Raw genomic sequence first — 7,755 nt, forward strand, 5'->3', positions numbered from 1 at the left:
CATGCTAGCAGATAATTAATAAAAGGGTTAGATGACATTCTAGAATGTCAAAGACCCCTCATGAACCCAACATTCATGTGTCCTTGGAAGAGTGGGTATTCCTAAGGGTGACAATTAATTTTGATTGATTAACAAGTAATAAGGGAGTGAATATTATAATGAGAGGTGTGGAGGATGGGACTGATCACTCAGTCTTGGTCAAAGAGAATTATCTATACCCATATCATCTCATTGAGGGTAATTGAGACAAAACAGGAAATTCACTTCTACCCAGACCTGAGTAAAACCCAATGGGCCAGAATCCATCAATTCACCTAAACTAAAATTTCTTTATCTTTTGAACAGATCTGAGTTTTTCTAGTGGGAAATGTTTGCCCAAGATTTCATCTCTTTATCATGCCTGCCCTTCAAAGACTAATTGAATAGCCTCCTGGGGATGAGGAAATAGAGTATAATTATTTTTGAGAATCTTAGTACTAATTCAATACTTAGTTATTAATATAAGAGCAGAAAAAATAATTTCTCTCTAGAGAATAGGATCCTAAATTTAGACATGGAAGTCTTAAATTCAATGTTTCCAAAGCATGTTTCATTAGTCCTCCCCCTTCTTTTCCACTCCCACCCCTCTAAAAAGCTTTCTTATTCTCATCAAGAGCACTGCCATCCTCCCAGTCTTACAAGCCATCCTCAACTTCCTACTCTCTCATTCCTCCCTGCCCCCCATCCAATCTGTTTGCCAAGTCCTATCAAATTATCTTGTATATGTCTTCTTCTTTCTTCTGACATTGTCACCACCTTGGTGTAAACTCTCATAATCTCATGTTATGAGACTACTATACTAGCTTGCTTTGGGGTAATCTCACCTAATTTCTCTCTTCATCCCAGTCCATCCTCCTTTTGGCTGCCAAAGTGCAGGTCTGAGCCTCACTCTCCTACTCAGAACAATCTAGTGGATCCCTGATCACCTCTAGAATCAAGTGTAAAATACTCTTCACAATACCCGTTGGATACTGACCCCTTTCAATCTTTGTAATTTTATAGTAAGGAGTATATGGGGCATTCAAGGAAGATAGTAAGGGGTGGTATGAGTGTTTGTCAAGACTTTTTCAGAGCTACTCATCCAAGTTTAGTATCCCAATTTCATCCAACTCTCACTTGTGGCTCCAAGAAATTATAGTATGAGCAGTGGCCATACCCCAGCAATACCATTTTGGCAGATGAGGTAAACCAGGTAGCCAATAGACCTCAAACCCATCAATGAATTAGGGGGCTGTCACCCAATGCCTATGAAAAGTTCCCCCAGTGTAATATGCCAATTTGTTCCAATGGCTAGGAAGGCTGCTTATGGAGGCACTTATGATGGAACATTTATAATTTGGTCAGATATTGAAGATGCCAGAGTCATCTACTGCATCCTGAGCCATTGTCAATCATCCTGATTTTTGTCTTGCCACTGTATTTTCATGACTGGAAGAGACAGTGAGACTGATGACTTTTCACAGTTCTACTTCATTTAAGTTCAATTCACCCATGTGTCAAGACATTACCTTGTGATGCCATTCGACTTCTTCTAAATGAAGGACAAACAATACACAGGTTACCACAGCCACATTTAATTATATGAAATAAAATAAAAGAAAAACAAAATAACAATTAGGGCCAATGGTGGTCATAAGCAAAATGCTTTCTTTATTTCGTTAGAGAAGGGAAACCAGTTGGGGCTTCCTTTAGATGGAGTCCTGCTTTAGTGTGGCCAAATTCCAATACATATAGCAATGGCTACACAGTGAATTATAGATCTGACCAATGAGGGGTAACAGTGTCAATGAGATAAGTCTGATTCACAGCTTCATGACCAAAACTTGAGTCCTGCTGTTTGTCTGAGCTTGAGGGCCACCTGAGGTTGGTGTGAAACAATTCTGGGATTTTTCTGCAGCTGAGTTTACCCAGAGGGTAATATAAAGGAGTGTTGTTATGCCAAGCTTTTGTTTACTTGTTCTGAAAAACAGGATGTCTCCTTATAGTAAAAAGAAAGGGGTGGTCTTGCATGGGTCTCTTGACAATTGCCTTTTACAACTGGAACAACCAGGAATGGTTGTTCTCAGCACAAGTCATTCTACTTATTTCTGTGAATTTTCATTAACTGGTCCCAATGTCTAGAATCCTCATTCCTCCTCTCTGACTCTTAGTTTCTTTTGCTTCTTTTAAGACTCAGCTTAAAGCTAACCTCTGCTAAGAGAGCTTTCCCCAGATCTTGGAGAGCTCATTTACTATTGTTTACTTATTTGTCAAGGAGTTTTTGCTTACTTTGATAAGGACTCATGATAGTCTTTTCCTGAGAGGGAGGGTTTTGTTATAAACTGCAAGAAGTTTATTTAGGTTAATTACCACCTTCCCTTTGAGAGAGATCAGGGATGTGGCTTTTATTCTAAATTCTTTATTTATACTCCTAGACTACAGATATTTGATGTAGAGATCAGTCTAATTCCACTGTCTGAATCTTTAGACTCTTGAGCCAACCAAGTCTTAAGGATGGCCTCAAAATCTTTTAAGGAAAAAAGTAGACTAACTTCCGTGGGAGGAGTGGTTTGGACTGTTCCTGTGTTTCATCTGAGGGAGGCCCACTGGTAACTGGAGTATAGACCTCATGGTTCTCCCCCACCCCCAAATCCTCCTTCGTTAAACACCTTAGTATTTTGTTTGTTCTTGGGCCCTATAGATTAAGGAGTGACCGTTATTGTTGTTCATCTTTACTTTAGAAGAAGACACCATGGGTGATATGACTCACCAGTGAACTGGATTTAAGTGAAGCTGAGTTGTACAAAGTCATCAGCTTCACTTTCTCTTCCTGATTCATGGAAGTCCAGTAGCAGGACAAAAGTCAAGAGGACTTCCAGTGAGCCAGGATGCAGATGACCCTGGTATGACTAATGTTTTAAGAAGCAGCTGGGGCTTTAAATTAGCAACACTTAAAGTTTAAATACAGCTTCAGATGCTTACTAGCTGTGTGACTGAGCAAGTCAGTTAATTTATGTTTGTCTTGATCCACTGGAGAAGGAAATGGCAAATCCCTCTAGTATTTTTGCCAAGAAAACCTCATGGATAGTATTGGTGGGTTATGGTCCACAGGGTCACAGAGTTGGACAGCAACAACAACAGCAGCAGCAATAACAACGTCTTTTGAATGTCCTTCTTCCCTCAGTGCAAGCTACTCAGCTGCAGCCAATCAAAGAGGTTCCTGTCCACCAGATGGCAAACAGACTGGAACTAAACTATGTACAAAGATATCTGTACATGACCCAAAATTCATGTGGGGAATGTTTCAGTGACACTCTTTGCATATCAATATAAACTGGGTTCATTGGTAAGTCCTCAGCAGATGCTTAATAAAGTCCCTTCTGTCCCAATGATCTTAAAGCCTCTAAGGTCTAGGATTTAGTCCTGATTATATTAGCTGTGTTTGTCATTTGATTTTTTAAACCATATTTGCCTTATAAAACAGAGAGGAGACCCACTTCACCAGGTTGTAAGAACTGAAGGAATAAATTAAAAGTGTTTATTATAATCAGGCTGAAAGAATTTTCAAGCTGAAATAGTTCTTATGTAGCTCAATCCTATTCTATAGGATTTAGGACTGGAAGGGACTTTGGAGATCATTTAGGCCAGGGCTCAGGAATATCTGACACATGGGCTGTATAAGGCCTGAAAAATCATTTGCTAAGGCAGCCACAGGCAATGATGAGCTAAAAAGGTAGGTGCAACCACCCTCCACTTCTTGAGTTCTAGAAGTTGAGCATTTTGTAGGACCAGTGAATGATGTTATAATTATCCTCCCCTTGACTTAGACCAATCATCTCATTTTATGTTGAAAAAACTAAGGCCCAGAGAAGGTAAGGGAGTTGCTAAGATCTCATGGCAAGTAGCAAGAATAGGACTCTTCCATACAAATCCTGTGGTTCCAATTCCAATGTTTTTTTCACTACACTGAGGTAAAGTCCAGTAGAGCCCAAGGAGATACACTAAATAATGATGGAGTCAAGACTAGAACTCAAGCCTTTCTAATTCTCAATCCAATGCATTTGAATTGATCTTGCTATTATTATGGTAAATGTGTATCCTTGTTCTTTCCATATGACACTTAAAAATACCCCTACTTAGTGAACAGAATACTGAACCTGTTGTCTTGAAGACCTGAGTTAAAATCCAGTTTCAGACACTAGCTGTGTGATCTTAGACAAGTCACTTAACTCTATCTGCTTCAGTTTCCTCATCTATAAAATGAATTGGAGGAGAAAATGTTAAACCATTCCAGTATCTTTGCCAAGAAGAAGCCAAATAGAATCATGAAAAAGTTGGACATGATTAAAATGAGTCAACGCTTTAAGGATATAAATTAGAATAAAACAAAAGGAACATTATAACAGTTTCCACTATATCTAATGCAACATTCAGTACTTTTACAGGAAGACAGTTTAAATACTGGCTCACGAGAAAGAGGCTGATTTTCCCAAATTAAAAATGAACAAAACAAGAACTGTTCCTGAAAAATAGGCCATCTGGTAGCCTGGCACAAAGTGTCCAAAGAATACTAAGTAATCTCCTGGCATCAACAGCAGTAGGGAGTTCTTTATTTTTACCACCTTGAAGGTCATCATAAGGGAGTTTCCTAAATTTGATCTTGCTGTATTTTTTGGGAAGGGAGTCTTCACAGGAGGTGGGATAGATTTGGGAAATTCAAGGAACGGAGACAAAAAGTTTCATGTTCAAATAACTATGTTATTTTATGTTAAACTCTGTAACTGAGTTAAAGACCCTATTCATTCATCTAAAAGAGATAGAAAATCTGTTGCACACCCTCCCTTCACTGCCATTCCTGGTCATCAGTTTAGCTCAGAATGGGGAAATGAAGCTCCATTTATAAATGATCAAGATCCAGGAAACCAGGACAATTCAGGAATCTTTCTGGTTCTGGATGGCATACAGATGATAGGGGGTCACAATAACCACTCTTGGTTCAGGCTCTCTTCCCTTCTTCTCATTTGGACTCTTAGTCTCCCTGCTTTAAAATCTCTCCCCACTTGAGTCCACCCTCTACAAAGCCATCAAGATGATTATCCTAAAATTCAGATCCAATCATCTTACTTCTAGTCCCCCTAATAAATAAACTCCAGTGACTCCATATTAGCTCTTAAGTCAAATATAAACTCTTCTCTATGGCATTTAAAGCTCTTTATAACCTGGCCCCTCCCTTCCTATCTGTCCAGGTTTTTTTTTCCCCCTTCTATTTTTTTACACATTACCTGCCTCTCTACACTTTATCATATGGTCATCCAGTCATAATAGTCTATTTGTCTTTTTAAAAAATTTAACTTATTTTTTAATTTATGAAAGAAAAAATGCATTTTTATAGCAAAATAAAAAAGGATGATTGCACATGAAGTTGCAAATTTATTAATTACAACTTGCTATTCCTTTAAAATATGTAATAAAGTTATCATGTAAAATTTCCCCCATTCCTTCTTTTTTCCTCAACCCCATTAAGGTGGTGTTTGTGTCCCCCTAATATCTGTAGGCCATCCAGAACTGGAAAGATGCCTGAACTATTCTGATTGACTGAGGCTTGCACATTCTCTCTGCCTTTCTCTCTCTGTCTGTCTCTTTGTCTATCTCCCTCTCTCTTTTTCTCTCTCTATCTCTCCCTGTCTCACTCTCTCTCTTTGCCTCTATGTATCTCTCTGTGTCTCTGTCTCTATGTCTATCTCTCTCTCTCTGTCTCTCCTTGTCTCCATCTTCATTCTTTTTATGTCTGTTTCTCTCTATATATCTCTGTCTCTCTCTCCACACACACTTGTAAAATCATTCTAAACAAATTTCTATTTATCTCTTTCTCTTTCTCTGGTTGTAGATAGCCTCTTTCTTTATAGGTTCTTTGTATTTAATTTGAGTATTTATAAAATCAAAATGAGGTATTTGATCAAAGTTGTTCTTAAAACAATATTGCTGATACTGTAAACAATGTTCTCTTGATTCTGTTTGTTTCACCCTTCATTATTTCTGCAAGTCTATATATGTTTTTCTAAGATTATTGAGCTCATCATTTCTTATAGCTCAGTAATACTCTCTCAAAATCATACATGATTTCTTCAGTTATTGTCCAGTTGATGGTCATCCCTGCAATTTCCAATTCTTTGCCATTACAGGGAGAACTACTATCTTAGAACATATAGAATCTTTTCCTTTTCCATTAATCATCTTTAGAAACAGACCTAGTAGTATTATTGCTGGATCAAAGGGCATAGGCAATTTAATAATTCTCTAGGTATAATTCCAGATTGCTCTCCAAAATGGTTGGATCAGTTCACAGTTTCACAAATAGCAAATTAATGGCCCATTTTTCCGATCCTTCCCAATATTTTCCTCTTTCCTTCCAAACATTTTAGTCATTCTGATAGTGAAATAATATCTCAAGGTTGTTTTAGTGTCTCTAATTAATAATGTTTTAGAATATTTTTTTCATATGACTAAATTGTTTTTATGTTTTGCATTGGAAAACTGTCTGTACATGTTCTTTGACCATTTACCAATTTAGGAATGACTCATATTCTTATAGATTTTACAAAGTTTTTTATATATTTGAGATACAAGACCATTATCTGAGAAACTATCTATAAATTATTCCCCCAATTTTCTGCTTTCCTTCTGATCTTGCCTACATTTGTTTTATTTGTACAAACCCTTTTTAGTTTGATATAATTGAAATTATTCATTTTATACTTTACTCTGCTCTTTATTATTTCTTCATAAATTGTTCATTTATTCATGAGTCTGATAAGTTTCCCTGTTCTTAAGATTTTCTTGTAATTACTCTATATCTAGATCATGTGTCCATTTGGTATTTGGTGTAAGATATCTGTCTATGCCAGTCTGGTTTTTGCCAGATTGTTTTCCAGTTTTCTGAACTTTTTTTTTTTAACTAAATAATGAATTCTTATCCCAAATCTAGTCTTTACACTTATCAAATACAAGGTTATTATATTTTTTTGCTGCTATAAATTGTATGTCTCTTCTTCCACTGAATTTCCTTCTATTTTTTGACCAAAACCAGATAGTTTTGATAATTGCTGTCTTATAATATAGTTTATGACCTGATAACTGCTAAACCTCTGTCCTTTATGTTCTCCCCTCCCCCATTAATTCCTTTGATATTTTTGGCTTTTTGTTCTTTCAAATTAGTTTTATTATTATTCTTTTTTTCTAATTTAGTAAACCATTTTTGGCAACTTAATTGAAATAACCATGATTCTAACCAAATAAGAAGTTACCAACATTAATATTTCTCCAATCCTTTAAATCTGAATTTATTTGCATAAAAAATAATTTTATTTATATATTTCCTGGATTTGTTTTGGCAGGTTTATTCCCAGATATTTTATACTATCTAGAATAATTTTAAATTAGACATCTCTTACTATCTCTTTTTACAGATTTTGTTTGTGAAATATAGGAATACTGATAACCTATATGGATTTACTCTATATCCTGCTACTTTGCTAAATTTATTAACTGGTAGAACTAGCTTTTTAGTTGAGTCTTTAGAATTTTCCAAGTATATCATCATACTGTCTGCAAAAAAAAATAGTTTTATTGTCTCATTCCTTATTCTGATTCCTTCTATTTGGTTTTTTATTGTTATTGCTTGCATTTTCAATACAATATTGGATAATATTGGTGATAATAGGCATCTTTACTTCATAT

Source organism: Sarcophilus harrisii, chromosome 3, assembly GCF_902635505.1.
Source record: "Sarcophilus harrisii chromosome 3, mSarHar1.11, whole genome shotgun sequence".
NCBI classification, from domain to species: Eukaryota; Metazoa; Chordata; class Mammalia; order Dasyuromorphia; family Dasyuridae; genus Sarcophilus; species Sarcophilus harrisii.